The sequence below is a fragment of the Danio aesculapii genome, chromosome 10 (genome assembly GCF_903798145.1).
Source record: "Danio aesculapii chromosome 10, fDanAes4.1, whole genome shotgun sequence".
Classification (NCBI taxonomy): Eukaryota; Metazoa; Chordata; class Actinopteri; order Cypriniformes; family Danionidae; genus Danio; species Danio aesculapii.
Genome location: NC_079444.1, coordinates 8667949 through 8685084, shown reverse-complemented (window position 1 = coordinate 8685084; position 17136 = coordinate 8667949). Strand labels below are relative to the sequence as shown.

The window sequence follows — 17136 nt, the reverse complement described above, 5'->3', positions numbered from 1 at the left end:
GAGATTAATGGTTTGGAGCATATTTAAGGTGCACAAGTTGGAACTTCATTGGTTTAAGTCTTGTAAAGGGTGACATCAACTTCATAAACTAATGTTGTGGATCAGGGCTGAATTGAAGCCATGTGGCTTTTTTTTTACTTAATTCCCAAAGCCACCAAACCACAGTACAGAAGCAAAGGCTAGGATGATTAGAATGCAGTCCTGGTACATGCTTCACTGCTTCATAAAGTCCCTGCATGAAACACAGACTTTGTGGAGAGAGGATCACCATATACAGACTTTGCGGTAGCACTGATTGAAACATCATAGGACAGTCAGGATTCTCTCATGTGTCTGTAAGGGTTTCATTAGAAAGTATTCAGCAAGTTTTAGATGTGTTTAACGTCATGTAAATGTAACTAGGGTTGTCACCGTACTGGAATTTTGTACCGGTCAGTACCCAGCAAGCAATAGCCGTCATTTCACCGGCTAGGTGAAGTGTAGACCAGGTCTAGCCCGGCTACGTGTAACCCAATTTTAGCCCGAATAATCTTAAACTTGGTTGCATGATGTTTTTTGTTAAATAAAGCTTGTGATACGTATGATACTTCGTCATGCAAGAAAGGTCAATAACAATTATGAGGTTCCTGCAAGTAATAGACGTAGTTTCAGTTTCTCGGTGAAGTATAGACCCAATCTAGTCCGGCTGTTTGTAACCCATCTCTAGCCCAAAAAAATTACATTTGCTTACCTGTCTTTTTTTTTGGCAAAATACCTTGTGATATGTATGATATTCCTTCAAGTAAGGAAAGTCAATCGCATATAAGGAGTTTGGGCTTTTAAAAATATATGCTATTTTCATAGTCTGAGCGCAGCCTTGAATTAGCTCGTCATTTGGCCGGCTATTTATAGCCCACTGATAGCCTAAACTGATTCACTGTAGTATTTGGCTGTGCGGCGCGTGCATCACGCACGCATTATCAGTAAGTGTTAAGGTGTAATTTCGTGACATGTTCTATTTGTAGCCATAATTTAGCTTTGAATTAGATGTTCTTTACCCACCTCGCAAAATTTACATAAAAATTTATTGCAGACTTACTGCCTTTTTATTTTTAATTAAAAACGAATATGGCATAATATATCTTATTTTATAATATATTACATATATCTTAAGGTAAAACAAGCCAGATCTAATCAGTTAAGAAAAACCAATGCAGTTTTGCACTCCACACGATAGATGGCGGTATTGCACATTTGTCGAGTCGGCTCGGCTGAAATGGACCAACAAATCAAGAGGAAGAAGCTGTTGTGGTTTGAAAATTGTAGCGCGTTGGATTGCGAGCGCGAGTGCCCTGCAAGGTAAGTGTAATCTGCTTTAATATCATGTTGTTTAGCAATGTTTTTTATTATATGTGCGAGTTTTAATATAGTATTACGCTAATATCAATGGACAGGCACCATTTATTCCAAAAATCTTACACAAACAAAAACGGTGTGAGGGAGTGTTACAACATTTTAAACACGCAAAATTAAACACTTATTAAGCAAAGTTCGGTGATTAAGAGCATTTATTGTGTATAATGCAAGTCGTCTTAATTAAATTGCCTTAGAAAGTCAAATAAAAAAATCAGTCATGAGATGAAACTTCTGCAGTTCTGGCTTTTAAATCATATTTGATTGTGATTTCATAACAAGAGACTTAAACACAAGTACCAAGTTAATTCTGTTTTTAGAAAATCTATTCAAGTTAATTTCTGATTTTTTATTGATTTATATTTTATAAATAAACTTTACTATGTTATGGAAAATGTCATTTAGTAATATGATTAACTGTATTTTGACTCGTCACAGTAAAATCTAGTATAAAGTAAGCTGATAGTTATTATTATTATTATTATTATTATTATAATGCTTCTCTAATATTTGTAATTATTTGTTTTTTTTCTCCACAGATATTTGAGTGTGGCTGTGTAAAATGAGCAGTCTAGCAGGTATGAGTTGCTTAAACACTTTAGATTAAAACATTTACACTATGACCACATTTGCTTGTTTCCCTGTCCATATGCAGATTGCCCATGTACATTCACAAGCTGGATGAAGCTTTCGAGTCACATCAAACACACAGAATGAATATTAAACAATATTTATGCATTATCCATATAACTGCTGTTGACATAAAGAAATATTGAATATAACACATTGATTCTAAAATAGTTAAAATAAGTGAATAAATAATTTAATTTAAATGTGTAAATAAGTAAAAAGCTTTAAGCTGTAAACCTGTGGCTAATTATTTTTTATGTTAATAGATGTTTTTTTTCTTCTAGTTTTAATACGTAACCATCAAGCGTGATTGTGTCCTGAAGATCTACCTCATTTGAAGAGTCTGTGCATCTACCTCAATGAAGACTTAAAGGAATATGTGGTGAGTGTGTCAACCCATCTTCCTTTCAAAAATGTATTTGTAAAACTCACAGTCACAGGACTGAGTTTAGAACACATCTTAGTATTTTCTCTTCTTTTTCTGCAGGACTAAAAGTGGCAGAATCTCAATGCACACACAACAGTGGAGATCTTTATCATTTGGGCTGAGGATGCTGGTCCTGGGGACAGACCTACAGATGTGGGTGTAGATGTTTTGCAGAACCTGCTGAGTGTCACATATAGATTGGATGGACTTTTTGGGTTCATGTACACTTAAAGGGTTTTTTTAACCAGAAATGAAAACGTTTAATTATCCGTGTCGTACCAAACATTGATTTGTCTTCGAAGTACAAATTAAGATACTTCAGGTGAAATCTGAGAGTTCTCTCATTCTCTATAGACAGCAATGATCCCAACTTGTTTAAAGTCCAGATAAAAACCTAAAACATCCTCAAAACAGACCACATGCTTTCAGTTGTTTAATCAGAATATGTTTAAGCTACAAGAATAATTTTGAGTGCATATAAAGCAAAAATAACAGCCTTTGAGTTTCTTTATTCTGTTGAACAAGATATTTTGAAGAAAGCTGAATACCTGTAACCATTGGTGTATAACCTGTACTTCCATGGTATGGTTTTTACAGGTTTTCAGCTTTCTTTAAAATATCTTCTGTGTTCAACAGTAAAAAGTCTTAGTTTTTATCTTATTTGTTTTGTCATAACTTTGACATTTTTATATATATTTATTTTGTATTGTTTAATGTTTTTAATATTGTTAATGTTGCTTTTATTAATAAAAGCTTTGTTTAATTAGTTTGAATGGATTGCATTTTTGAGAACCTGTTGATCAAAAATGTTGATATGTAAATGTGTATTTTTGTTGTTTATTAAATGTATAAACATAATCATTCATTAGCTGAAATTTTGATGACTTGTTTATGCTTGGGCTGTACTTAGACGTCTATTAGATTTTCACTGACAGCCCAAATTTAACCATTATTTAGCCTAGACCAAAATTCACCGGCTTTTAGACGTATATATGTAGCCGTTGAAAAGGCGTCTAAATCACGTCTAGTCTAATCTTGGGCTATGGTTAGACGTCTATTAGATTTTCACTGACAGCCCAAATTTAGCCGTGATTTAGCCTAGACCAAATTTCACCGTCTAATGAATGTATATATGTAGCCGTCTAAACTTGGGCTATGGTTAGACGTCTATTAGATTTTCACTGACAGCCCAAATTTAGCCGTGATTTAGCCTAGACCAAATTTCACCGTCTAATAGACGTATATATGTAGCCGTCTAAACTTGGGCTATGGTTAGACGTCTATTAGATTTTCACTGACAGCCCAAATTTAGCCGTGATTTAGCCTAGACCAAATTTCACCGTCTAATAGACGTATATATGTAGCCGTCTAAACTTGGGCTATGGTTAGACGTCTATTAGATTTTCACTGACAGCCCAAATTTAGCTGTGATTTAGCCTAGACCAAATTTCACCGTCTAATAGACGTATATATGTAGCCGTCTAAACTTGGGCTATGGTTAGACGTCTATTAGATTTTCACTGACAGCCCAAATTTAGCCGTGATTTAGCCTAGACGTGTAGGCTATGTTTAGACGTCTAATAGACGTCTATTAGACCAAAAAATGCTTGCTGGGTACTGAAATTTAAAAAAAACGGCCATTTCTTGTGTACATTAGAGCGCTGTTGAGCACATTCTTAATCAGCGCTGATTTGCCATTGTATTCACATGGTCAACAGAACAGACTCTGACTGGCCATGAAGGTCATTGGTTCACCGTGTAAACACAGATACAGGGACACAGGAGCTTTTCAAAGCTGACATACGAGCAATTCGTTGATGAATCGCAGTTTTAAAATGCTCCAGTGTCCCAGTATTTCTGGTTATCTTCGAACTGATGACCTTCACGCCCAATCACTGTTGAACATGTGAACACAATGTCAAATCAGCCAACTTTAAGAAAAGTGCTCGACAGCCCTCAAATGTTTACCGGAAATTGACTTTTTTTAAATTTCAGTATCGATTGGTACCAAATTCCAGTATTGTGACAACCCTAAATGTAACAGGTAAATGCAGATTCAAAAGTCTTTAAGAAAACACACAAAACTATGATATATAGCGATTCAAAGTTAAAACATGGTTCAAAGTGAAGACTCACAACCTGATAGAAGTCATTCTTCATCATTAAAAAGAGAAATTCAGTGAAATTTCCAGTTCGTCTGTCTTCTTTCTGTCAAACCTTTCTGCAATTATTGACCCTTTTAATAACCAAATCTTCTTGTCTACAATCTATAGCTGTTCATCACAACACATTGCTGGGTGAAGTCTCACAACCCAAACTAATCTTTCATTGTTTGATAGAGGGAAATGGTGTCTGAGTCACAATAATCAATGGTGTACGTCAGGGTTCGGTACTTGGCCCACTATGTTTGTTAATAGATGCAACATGACTACCTTTGCCTAGCAAGCTCAAGAGCCTAAGGGTAGCACAGCGACTATGTGGATTTACCGAGCACCATCAATCACAGCAAAGATAGATAGGTTAGCCTTTTCGGTTTTAATGGTCCCATTTATACATTCTGTTGACAATTTAAATAATGTCAAATAACTTTAAGAGTACTATGAGTATAAGTAGATTGTTAAATTAGTCTTTGGATTAGTAAAAAAATGTTTTAGTTAATTGAAAATACTTAAAAAAAAGATACTTTTTAATCTAAAAATAATTCTTTAGCTTTAAAAAGAGAAATTTTGTGAAATTTGCTAAAGCTGCAGTTGGTGACAGCTCTTCCAGTGTATGCATTAGTGTTGTCACGATACTAGAATTCGGTATATACTGGATAATGGAATGTCAGCTCATAAACAGACAAGCTGACCTTCATGACTTTAAAATGCTCCAGTGTCCCTTTATCTATGGTTACACTAAGTAAACAGCAGTGAGTTCAGTAAACTAATGACCTTCACGGCCAATCCCAGTCATTTCTGGTGAGCCTTCAGTACCGTGACACTGGTATGCATCCTTCTTCTGATAAACTTTTTTCAATTATTCTGCAATTTTCAACTAACTTTAAATAACCAGATCTTCTTTAAATAACCAGATCTTCAGATCAAACCTGTTCATCAAATCACGTCTCACTTCACATGTACATCTTTTCACAATTAGAAGGCAACAAAGACTGAGTCACATTACCTATTGGTGTTCTGATTTATCTGTCTCAAAAACCATGAGAAATCAATCTTAAGCTTCAAATAGAAAAATTTGCTGGATGCTGCATTTGGTTAGGGCTCTTTCATTCATTCATCTTCATTCTGCAATGTTCATCTAACTTTATATAACCAGATCTCCTGGTCTCAACAACTGTTCATCAAATCACACTGCTGGATTGAGTCTCAACTCACAAGTAAATCAAAGTTTCTTAAAGGAACAATGTCTGCATCACATTGATCAACGAGGTACCCAACAGGGTTCAGTATTTGGCCCACTATTTTTCTCAATACAGAACAAGACTAGGACCTACTTTATAATCTAGGCACAATTATGTTCCTACTACTGTTACACAGACTATGTATCACAGCTCAACAGCTAGAGTATTGTACAGTACCAGATTGGTTCCAATGTTTCTTGACATTCCCTTCAGACATTCTGTTGACAATTTAAGTCACTTGAACACATCATGTTTAAAGATGGCGCAGATGACGATGGCAGCCTCCGTGTCGTGCTCTGCAGTAGTGTTTGTGTTTTTGTTAGTTTGTCCTGTCTCAAGTCATATTCCTACAATTAGTTTCACCAGAGACGAATTGTTGGACATTCGGGCACATACACCACCGAATATTTTTCCATACCTGGATTTATCTGATGTTCTGTTGGACATTGTAGTCGGAGGAGCCGCGGTGCTGCTCAAACGCTTTCAAGCGCGCAGACGAGGAAAGCGTGCAGGCGCGCTGGTGAAACTCAGACAGCGCGGATTTCGGACCGCATTGCCTAGCATCCATCTAGCAAATCTCCGCTCTCTACCCAACAAAATAGACGAACTCATTCTGCTCTCTCAGACAAACAGGGATTTTCTGCATTCAGCTGCTCTGTGTTTCACGGAAACCTGGCTGAACGACACCATACCGGACAACGCGCTTCACCTAACGGGCTATCAGCTGTTCAGAGCGGATCGCGACGAAGAATCAACGCGGAAATCGCGCGGTGGCGGGACGTGCTTTTACATCAATGAAAGGTGGTGTACAGATGTAACAGTTTTAAAGAAGATGTGCTGTCCAGATCTCGAAGCACTGTTTATTAACTGTAAGCCTTTTTACTCCCCGCGTGAGTTCTGCTCGTTCATCCTCGTCAGTGTTTACATTCCTCCGCTCGCGCACGCGAGTCTGGCGATACAGAAACTAGCTGATCAGATCACGGTAAGAGAGCAACAACATCCGGACTCTGTTTTAATCATTCTCGGGGATTTTAACAAAGCAAAACTGTCCTGTGAACTGCCAAAATATAGACAGCATATTACATGTCCCACAAGAGACAGAAATATACTGGATCACTGCTATACCACAATAAAGGATGCGTACCGCTCCGTCCAACGAGCAGCTTTGGGACACTCTGACCATTGTTTGATTCATCTCATTCCAACCTACAGGCAGAAACTGAAAACAGCCAAACCTGTATTAAGATCTGTGAAAAGATGGACTAACGAAACAGAGCGGGATCTACAAGCCTGTTTCGACCTCACTGACTGGAGTGTTTTTGAAGCTGCTGCAAACGATCTGGATGAGCTCACAGAGACTGTAACATCTTATATCAGTTTCTGTGAAGACGTGTGCATTCCTACCAGGACTCAACTCACATACAACAATGACAAACCATGGTTCACTGTAAAACTCAGACAGCTACGTCAGGCCAAGGAGGTTGCTTACAGGAGTGGGGATAGGGCCTTGTATAAGCAGGCCAAATACACACTGGAAAAAGAGATCAGAGTCGCAAAAAGGAACTATTCTGAGAAACTAAGGAGTCAGTTCTCTTCCAACGACTCAGCATCTGTGTGTAAAAGTCTGAAAAACATCACAAACTACAAGACACCATCCCCCAGCACTGTAGACAATGAACGACTTGCAAACGATCTGAATGAGTTTTACTGCCGGTTTGAGAAAACCCCCCACACCCACTCTGAACTGCTCTTCACGCCACCATTAACACCTCCACCACCCCCCGCCCCCTTCATACCTGCCCTACAGTTCAGTGAAGAGGAGGTGCGCCAGGTCTTCCGGAAACAGAAGAGGAAAAAAGCACCAGGCCCAGATTTTATAACACCAGCCTGTTTAAAATCCTGTGCTGACCAACTGGCCCCCATCTTCACCCTGATCTTCAACAGATCACTGGAGCTGTGTGAAGTGCCCTCCTGCCTCAAACGCTCCACCATCATCCTCATCCCAAAGAAACCCAAACTTACAGGACTAAATGACTACAGACCGGTGGCGCTAACATCTGTGGTCATGAAGTCCTTTGAAAAACTGATGCTGGCCCACCTGAAGGACATCACTGAACCCTCACTGGACTCTCTTCAGTTTGCATACAGAGCAAACAGGTCTGTGAATGATGCAGTAAATATGGGACTGCATTATGCTCTGCAACACCTAGACAGACCAGGGACCTATGTGAGGATCTTGTTTGTTGACTTCAGCTCGGCGTTTAACACTATCATCCCAAAACTTCTCCTGCCCAAATTAACTCAGCTCTCTGTGCCCACCTCTGTCTGTCAGTGGATCAACAGCTTCCTAACGGACAGGCAGCAGCTGGTGAAGCTGGGAAAATTCTCATCTAGTATTAGCACTGGCGCCCCCCAGGGGTGTGTCCTCTCCCCACTGCTCTTCTCCCTGTACACGAATGACTGCACTTCAAAAGACTCCTCTGTGAAGCTCTTGAAGTTTGCAGACGACACCACACTTATCGGCCTCATTCAGGACGGTGACGAGTCTGCTTACAGACAGGAGTTGGCTGTCTGGTGCAGTCACAACAACCTGGAGCTCAACACGCTCAAAACAGTGGAGATGATAGTGGACTTCAGGAGAAACCCCCCCTGCTCTCCCCCCACTGAGCATCATGGACAGCATTGTGGCAGCAGTGGAGTCATTCAGGTTCCTGTCCTGTCTCTGTAATCCTGTTGCACTGTAGAAGCTTTGTCACGAAAACAAATTCCTCGTATGTGTGAACATACCTGGCAATAAAGCTCTTTCTGATTCTGATTCTGATTCTTTGCAACAACATGTAAACTAAGTAGAGTACTAGTAGATGGATATGTTAGTGCTTAAATTAGTAAAACAAAGTTGACATACGATTACTGACAGACAGATTTGCACTTACTTACATCCAACCTATGGATTAAACAATCCAATATAGGCTCATTCTAAAAAACGTACCCCTATAAACATTTCTGGAGATTGTGAATTATATAGCCAGAGGAACACATGGCTACATTTAGTCTTTAAACGAACGCTACGAGGCGGTATGATGCAGTTTTTTTTCACGTTTACAAGCTGACTGCTTACTTCCGTGTGGACCACTTTTCTGCTGTTACCATACAGCGATGGACGTGAGACACAGAGTGGAGTTGACCGTGATGATGGGGTTCGAGTCCAGCAAAGAACAATTCCAGAAAGCAGGTAAGACAATGCACAATAAAAGTGCTTCTTCATAACACTATCTGTTGAGTTTAGGGAAGGAGGAGGGTGGGTCAATTGATCGTTCAGTCAGTCAGTCAACAGCAGCCTCTGGTGGATATACACGAGAAGATCTGGTGTGAATGGCACTCGGAAAAGAAATTTAAGATCTCAAAAAGCATACACAGCGGCCTCTGGTGGATTCGTGAAAACAAAAACTGCAAAAAATAAAATAAAAATAGCTGCTGGGACGTATTTGGCACTCTCCAGAAATGTATATGGGGTACATAATTAGAATGAGCATAGATTGAAACAATCAAATCATATACGCTTTATTAGTTACGACTTTCTTAATGTAGTATTTTTCGCTTCAGTTTGGAATTAAACAAATTGCTTGGTAACTTGACGTCATTTGACAAACAAGCTTTTCATTTGACTGTTTTAAAAGCTAAAACTCCCAATGAAAACACACTTCATTTGCAAAAAACTCAATCATCACAACTAACTAGACTGTGCATGACCTTTTCAGTTATTAAAGTTAACTGAGATTTAAAGTTAGGAATATGTAAGCTACACAGTGTATAAAACACACTAGTCCATGCGATTATTTCTAACAGAAATGGGAAAGTTTCTGTAATCTTGTGGTGTTGTGGTGGTGTCTGTCAGTTTTTTTGTTAATCCATCCGTCAGCCACAGGCGGTTTGGCCACCATGCATGACAGCAAGGCGCTTATTTAAACAGTAAAAAAAAAATCCAGACACAAACTATAGGATTCTTTGCACCTACAACTTTACCCCGGGTAAAGAAATGAAAAAGATTTCACTTAGATGAATGGCGGTTCAGTGCTACATGTCTTAACGCATGTGTTCGTAGCCTTTCTAGATGACAACCTACGATTAGTATGTCTGATGAAGCTTTATGTTTTATGATGTTTTTTCCCCATTTACTTGCATCTTTGAAGTCCCTTTGGCTTTTTTTTTTTGGTCTTATATAAGGATCTTTTTTCCAACTTATGTAAGTTATGTACACTTTTTCAAGTCTGTATGCTGCTTGTCAGTCATTAGCATTGATATTCAGTCTTTTCATTGCTGCCCTGAGGTTAATCTCACAACAAATCATGAATCATAGAAACTAACTACCACTTTCACAGGTTTATTTATGTTCATATGCTACTCGTTAATAGCGAATAATTGTATAGTAGAAGGCAGGGAATGCAAAATTGCCTGAGATCCTGATCAGCCACCTATACAACGTGCTGTAAATGCACAGAAATCATAAAAGGCAACCCGAGAGGCATACATTTTTAAAATACCGTCGACTGTAAATTTTCACTTCATTGCTGCAAGCAGACTGTGAATCATAGGGATGATACAGATGGGTAGGAAGTTCATGTGATGTTGGTGTGACAAACCATCACTCTACTCAAAATAAACTTTAAAGTGTTTTCTACCTTTTTTATTAAATGACTTGTGCATTATATTTGAATCTTAATTAAATAGTATGATAATCTACGAAACAAAAAAAATTTAACAATATACTTATACTTACTTTAATAAGTTATAAAATACATTTTTATTCATTCATTCATTCATTTTCTTTTCGGCTTAGTCCATTTATTAATCTGGGGTCACCACAGCAGAATGAACCACCAACTTATCCAGCCCATGTTTTACACAGCGGATGTCCTTCCACCTGCAACCCATCTCTGGGAGACATCCATACACACTCATTCACACTCATACACTACGGACAATTTAGCCTACCCAATTCACCTGTACCGCATGTCTTTGGACTGTGGGAGAAACTGGAGGAAACCCACACGAACCCAGGGAGAACATGCAAACTCCACACAGAAACACCAACTGACCCAGCAAAAAGTAGACCTCTCAAATGTACTTAAGAGTAGTGACTAGTGAGTATTACCAAAGTCCTTTTAAGGCAAGTTATTTCACTCGGCGGCAATCTTTGAAACGGCTCTTGGGCAGTATGATTAGGCATTCTGTTTGAATGGGGAAACACCAATTTCTCCAAAACTACTAGCCAAGCTTCCAATTAAATTCCATATTACGAATAACCAATAAAGTTAAACAACTGTCCATTTCAGGGCTATTCAATTGGCGGCCTGCTGGCCGAACCTGGCCCCCGAGGCAATTTAATCCAGCCCTCCAAATAGTGTGACCAAGACATCAAAAATAAATTTAGTTCAGTCGAAAAACGGCCGCTATAGTTCTGAAGTGACGTGCGTCTGTTCAATACTGCAGTTGAAGGCTGTGCAGAGTGTGAGTCACCTGACATTAAGCAAGTGGCGCGAGCAGCCGAAAACATTTAGATATGTTTGTAGAAAAGGCCTTTTGTACAATGCACTGATATCGTTATTAGGGATGCAACGATTAGCCAGTTTCAAGATTAACTGCGTTCTGTTGCATGGAACGAAAATACTGCAATTTAACCAAGTTATGCAAAGTTGCCACCTGTGTGCTTGTACACTGAGGCTAATACGCACGCACACTGGATTAACTATAGTAGTGGGCCGTTCCCATATCATGTCTTTTCCACGCTCAAGTTTGTTATTTCTAATGTAAGAATTTATGTCAATATGTGGGTGCAAGCGGAGCAACGCGTTTCTGGCTTTCCGGGCGCACGCAGTAGAAAACATCTCACACTGTAGCGGTTATGTTAAACGAATTATTATTAAAATGACTATGTATGTATGAACGCAGATGATAACAGTTAATCTAAATAGCTACTTTGCTAATATAAAGCTTAAATTTACATTAGACGTGATAACCCTGAAACCATGATTATTCTTCAGACTATAATCATACAACCAAAATCAATAATTGTTGCATCCCTAATTGTTATGCAGTTTAAAACATAACATATGAATGTGTCTGAATGTAGAAGAAGCCTACTTCAGCCATACACTGCTTTTGATGTGCTTTGAAGTACAACATTTGAATGTTTTGTAAAAAAAAAAAAAAAAGCCACATTGTACAATGCACTGATGTTATGTAGATTCAAAATACAATATATTAACATTTTAATGTAGAAAAAGCTAACGTGGGTGTCTTAAGGAGTAAAAATACAACATATGGGCTCTTATATGCTGTAGTGTTATCATTCATATTGCAAGTCTTATCTCTCCGGCCCTTCGTTTGGGATGCTTTTCATGAACTGGCCCCCATGACAAACTAATTGAATAGCCCTGGTCTATTTAGTTTTATTTCTAAATGTTCGTATCACACAAAATCTGCAGAAACTCATGTCTGATCCGAGCCCCTCCCCCAGAGAATTGTCATTCAATAGCGATCGCTGATTGGCTCCTGTGCTAGAAGGCGGGCTTTATTCGCCATATTGACAGTTACACATTTCCCCATTCAAAAGTATACGAGTGACATGCCTGACATGTATTCTATAGTCTTTGGTACTACTCTGTAAAAAGCTGATGCATTTACATGTAATTTGTGGATGTGTGTAAACGTAACATTCTGTTGTGCAATTTAATTTAGTTATTGCCCTGCAGGCACACAAGGTCATCAGTCATTAATATTAGGTTAGATCTAGGTTGTGATGTCAGGTGACCAAAATTCAATGTCTAGCCAGCATCTAAGGACAATATTATTTTCTTGTCCAATAACAATTTCCAATATTAGTGTTGGAAAGTGGAAAAATCCAAAAATCCAACATCGAGCCAACATCTTAAACCAACGTCATATTGACGTAAAATACTGACATTTATTCGTCAGGTATGACAAGCTGTAACATCATTAGATGTTGATTTGGTTGATTTTAGGTTGGATGTTGGACATTGACGTCGGCCTGACGTTGGGTTCTGACGTCAACCTAATTTTCATATCCAAACAAAATGCAACGTGCCCACGACGTTGGGGTTTAACATCAATCTGACGTCATGTTGATGTCTTTTTCCTGCTGGGTGTTTAAGGCCATTTTGGTTATCATACAGTAAACATCTGTCATCTTCTCATCAGTGACATGCATCTAAACCGTCTCTGGGTCAATGCATGTAAAGATTTCGGACATCTTCTTGGACACTTTTAGTGCTTCCAAACAGTTTGCTGCAATTATAAATCACCCATGTCTTGAGGTAGTTCATTATGATGTGATTTATTTTCTATGTGTGATTTGATTGGACAGGAATCACAGGACTGATTTTTCTAATCCCCGTAGACAAGAAAAAAATAGTGACTGCAGGTTGAAGGAAAGTAGTTAAGTAAAAGTACCGATACTGCACTAAAAATGTACTCAAGGGAAAGTAAAAGTACACTTTTATAAAACTACTTCATTATTGTAAATTACAATTTCAGAAAAAAACTACTCAATTACAGTAATTTGAGTATTTCTAATTTGTCACTTTACACCACTGGTCACTAGTCATAGCACGAAATAAACAAACATAAACGTCTCATAAAATCCCTCAATAAATTATGAACAGCTTGTAAACAGTATCTGATGTACAGTAGCATTTTATTAACCTCGCTCAAATCAATCAGTGTCCACAGTTAAACAGAAATGAACTTTACAGAAGACAGTTTATGTAAATATTCCTCAAAAGGTATACAGTACTTTTCCTGTTAATTAAGTCTAAATCATTTAATCTATATTTTCAACTACACTAAATAGTTTAACAAAAAATCTAACTATGGAAGCATATTTTTATTTTTAGATTCAAAAACTGCCTTATCTGCAATTTACATGTTTATGTTGCTCTTTTTAAATTTATATTCATTTTTGAAAACAAAAATAAATTGTTAATTTGTTTTTGTTAATTGTTGCATTTAACATTACATCAAAGTCAAATCATAGGGCTACCTTAAATGATTTCATCAATTTATCCAATTCAATTCTAGTTTATTTGTATAGTGCTTTTTACAATAATTATTGTTTCAAAGCAGCTTTACAAAGGTGTACATTATTTCATAACAATCAAATTAAGTTAGTTACAATCAAATATAAATTCATATATATATATAGACACAGTTAACCTGTAATTTTATAGCATATAGGTGATGTTTATGTGTACCTGTTTAATGAAGTGTATTTGTGTATTAAGTGTGTGTGTTGTCCTTGAAGTCCTATCTTCCAAGCCATTAATTCATTCATTTTCTTTCGACTTAGTCCCTTTATTTATCAGGGGTTACCACAGCAGAATGAACTACCAACTTATCCAGCATTTGTTTTACACAGCGCATGCCCTTCCAGCTGCAACCCAGTACTGGGAAACATCCATACACACTCATTCACACTCATACACTACGGCCAATTAAATTTATTCAATTCACCTATAGCGCATGTCTTTGGACTGTAAAGAAAACCCATGTAAACATGGGGAGAACATGCAAACTCCACACAGAAATACCCACTGAACCAGCCGGGACTCAAACCACCGACCTTCTTGCTGTGAGGCAACAATGCTAACCACTGAGCCGCCCTGTCGCCCATTTTCTAGGTCTTATTTAAAAAAACCAATGACAGATTTGTTCATTACACCACTGTTTAGTAAAATAAAAGCTGTCTTATTTTTAGGTTTCCCACTGTTGTACCAAAAACAAAACAAACTGTGACTTCAAAACCGAAGTGCGTACTCAACCGTCATTTTTAGAGTAATGCCTTAGCAAACTCTACTAAATATAGACTTTTAATTTTCGCTGGCACTTTTGTGACACACTGTTCCCTACTAAAAGCCCAAACTGATTACACATTTAACACTTCATTCTGCTTTACAGCCAGAAGAATTAAATCCCCTGAATTGAATCTATTAAATATTTATTTGCCCTGTTTTTATAATGACAACAGTTAAAGACATGGAGTCTTTTCATTGCATATGTATTGACAACATGCAATACTGTACGCATGTCTACAAGCAATGTTTTATTTTTTTCATTCATTCATTCATTTTGGTTTAGTCCCTTTATTTATCTGGGCCCGCCACAGCGGAATGAACCCTTTCAGCTGCAACCCATCACTGGGAGACATCAATTCACTCATAGCGCATGTCTTTGGACTTGTGGGGGAAACTGGAGCACCCAGAGGAAACCCATGCCAACATGGGGAGAAAATGCAAACTCCACACAGAAACACCAACTGACCCATCCGGGGCTTGAACCAGCGACCTTTTTGCTGTGAGGCGATCGTGCTATCCACTGCGCCACCTATTATTCTATTTTTTTACTTGTTTTTATGATGTAACAACATAAATGGAATCTTATATGTCATTGATAATAAGCATGAAAACAGTAAGCATGACAATATTATATGTATTGCAGATATATACTCCATAGTGCTGATAATCCCTAGCTTTATTTATTTATTTATTATTTTTATTATATTTAGATGGTTGTTTAAATTTTGGTAAACACGCAGACTACATCTGTAAGAAGGCAACACAGAGACTCTTTCTTTTAAGGAAAATAAATAGTTTTAATGTTAATAAGGGTATTCTGAGGAAGGTTTATACCAGTCTGGTTGAAAGTATTCTCTCCTATAATATTTCTTGGTGCAGAAATCTTTGAGCTAGAAGCAAGCATAAACTTGCAAAGATTATTAACAGAGCTAGTAAGATCATATTGGACCCCCAGAAGCAGCTTGTGGAACTGTATATAAATCAGACCATACGGAAAGCCTCACAGATAGGCTCCACTCATCCTCTTTATTATGAATTCTAAAAGCTTCCTTGTGGTAGACGAAACACCCACAGCTAAAACAAATATTTTTAAGAAATCTTTTTTTACAGTCTGCTATTACTATATAGAATAAATGACCATGATATAGTTTGTATGTTATTTTGTGGTTTTATAGCCAGGGTTGTGTGTTGGTAATCTGTGGTGTAGGAAGCTTTGTGTTTGTGCTCTGTGTTTGTGTTTTTGTATTTGTGATGTTTAGGAGACGAATTCACACGTGTGGACAATAAAGATTTCTAAGTAAATATATATTTTTCAGTTTTTTTCTTTTTGTTTATCATTATATTATTCATTCATTCATTCATTCATTTTCTTTTTGGCTTAATCCCTTTATTAATCTGGAGTTGACAGCGGAATAAACGCCAACTTATCCAGCACACTGTATGTTTACGCAGCGGATGCCCTTCCAGCTGCTACCCATCACTGGGAAACATCCATTCACACTCATTCACACTCACACTACGGACAATTTTATCTTACCCAATTCACCTGTACTGCCTGTCTTTGGGGGAAACTTGTGGGGGAAACCGCAGCACCCGGAGAAAACCTACATGAACACGGGGAGAACATGCAAACTCCACACAGAAACGCCAACAGACCGAGCTGAGGCTCAACCTAGCGACCTTTTTGCTGTGAGGCGATTGTGCACCACCGTGCAGCCTATTTATCTTTATATTATATTATATTATATTATATTATATTATATTATATTATATTATATTATATTATATTTTGATCAATTTTGATTTTATTTTTAATATTTTATATTATATAGTCTTTTATTCTAATATAATATAATATAATATAATATAATATAATATAATATAATATAATATAATATAATATAATATAATATGCATTTAAAGTGGACATGGAATGGCTTCATTGCAAATAGATTCAATGAAATTAAAATTATGTCAGAATACAAAATACAGAATTTATATTTTTTAAGTTTTTCTTCTATTTATTTATTTATTTATCCCTTATATTATATTATATTATATTATATTATATTATATTATATTATATTATATTATATTATATTATATTATATTATATTATATTATATTATATTATATATCAGGAGAAATAAATAGAATAAAAACACATTTAAAGTGGACGTGAAATGGTTTCCATTGCATATACATTAAATAATAATAATAAGCACAACATGATGTCCATGAGCACTACGGGATATGTTTTTTTTTCTGCTTGTCATGAATGTTTGCATTGCCCGGCCATCTAAACCACAGGAAGAGTGGGAGCAAAAAAAGGTGGGACAGCAGCGGTAAACCTCATGACATCACGAGCTCCAGTGCCATTGGCTGCTTCCAGAGGCAACAGGGCTTAAAAGCCAACC

General features: G+C 37.3%; 1 long non-coding RNA gene across 1 annotated transcript; it reads left to right on the top strand.

The window, feature by feature from the left end:
* Window positions 1-1893: 1893 nt before the first annotated feature.
* LOC130236393 (uncharacterized) lies at window positions 1894-2777 on the top strand. Its single transcript, XR_008838466.1, has 3 exons — window positions 1894-1970; window positions 2307-2404; window positions 2510-2777. It is a non-coding gene; the product is annotated as an uncharacterized LOC130236393 (long non-coding RNA).
* Window positions 2778-17136: the final 14359 nt, after the last annotated feature.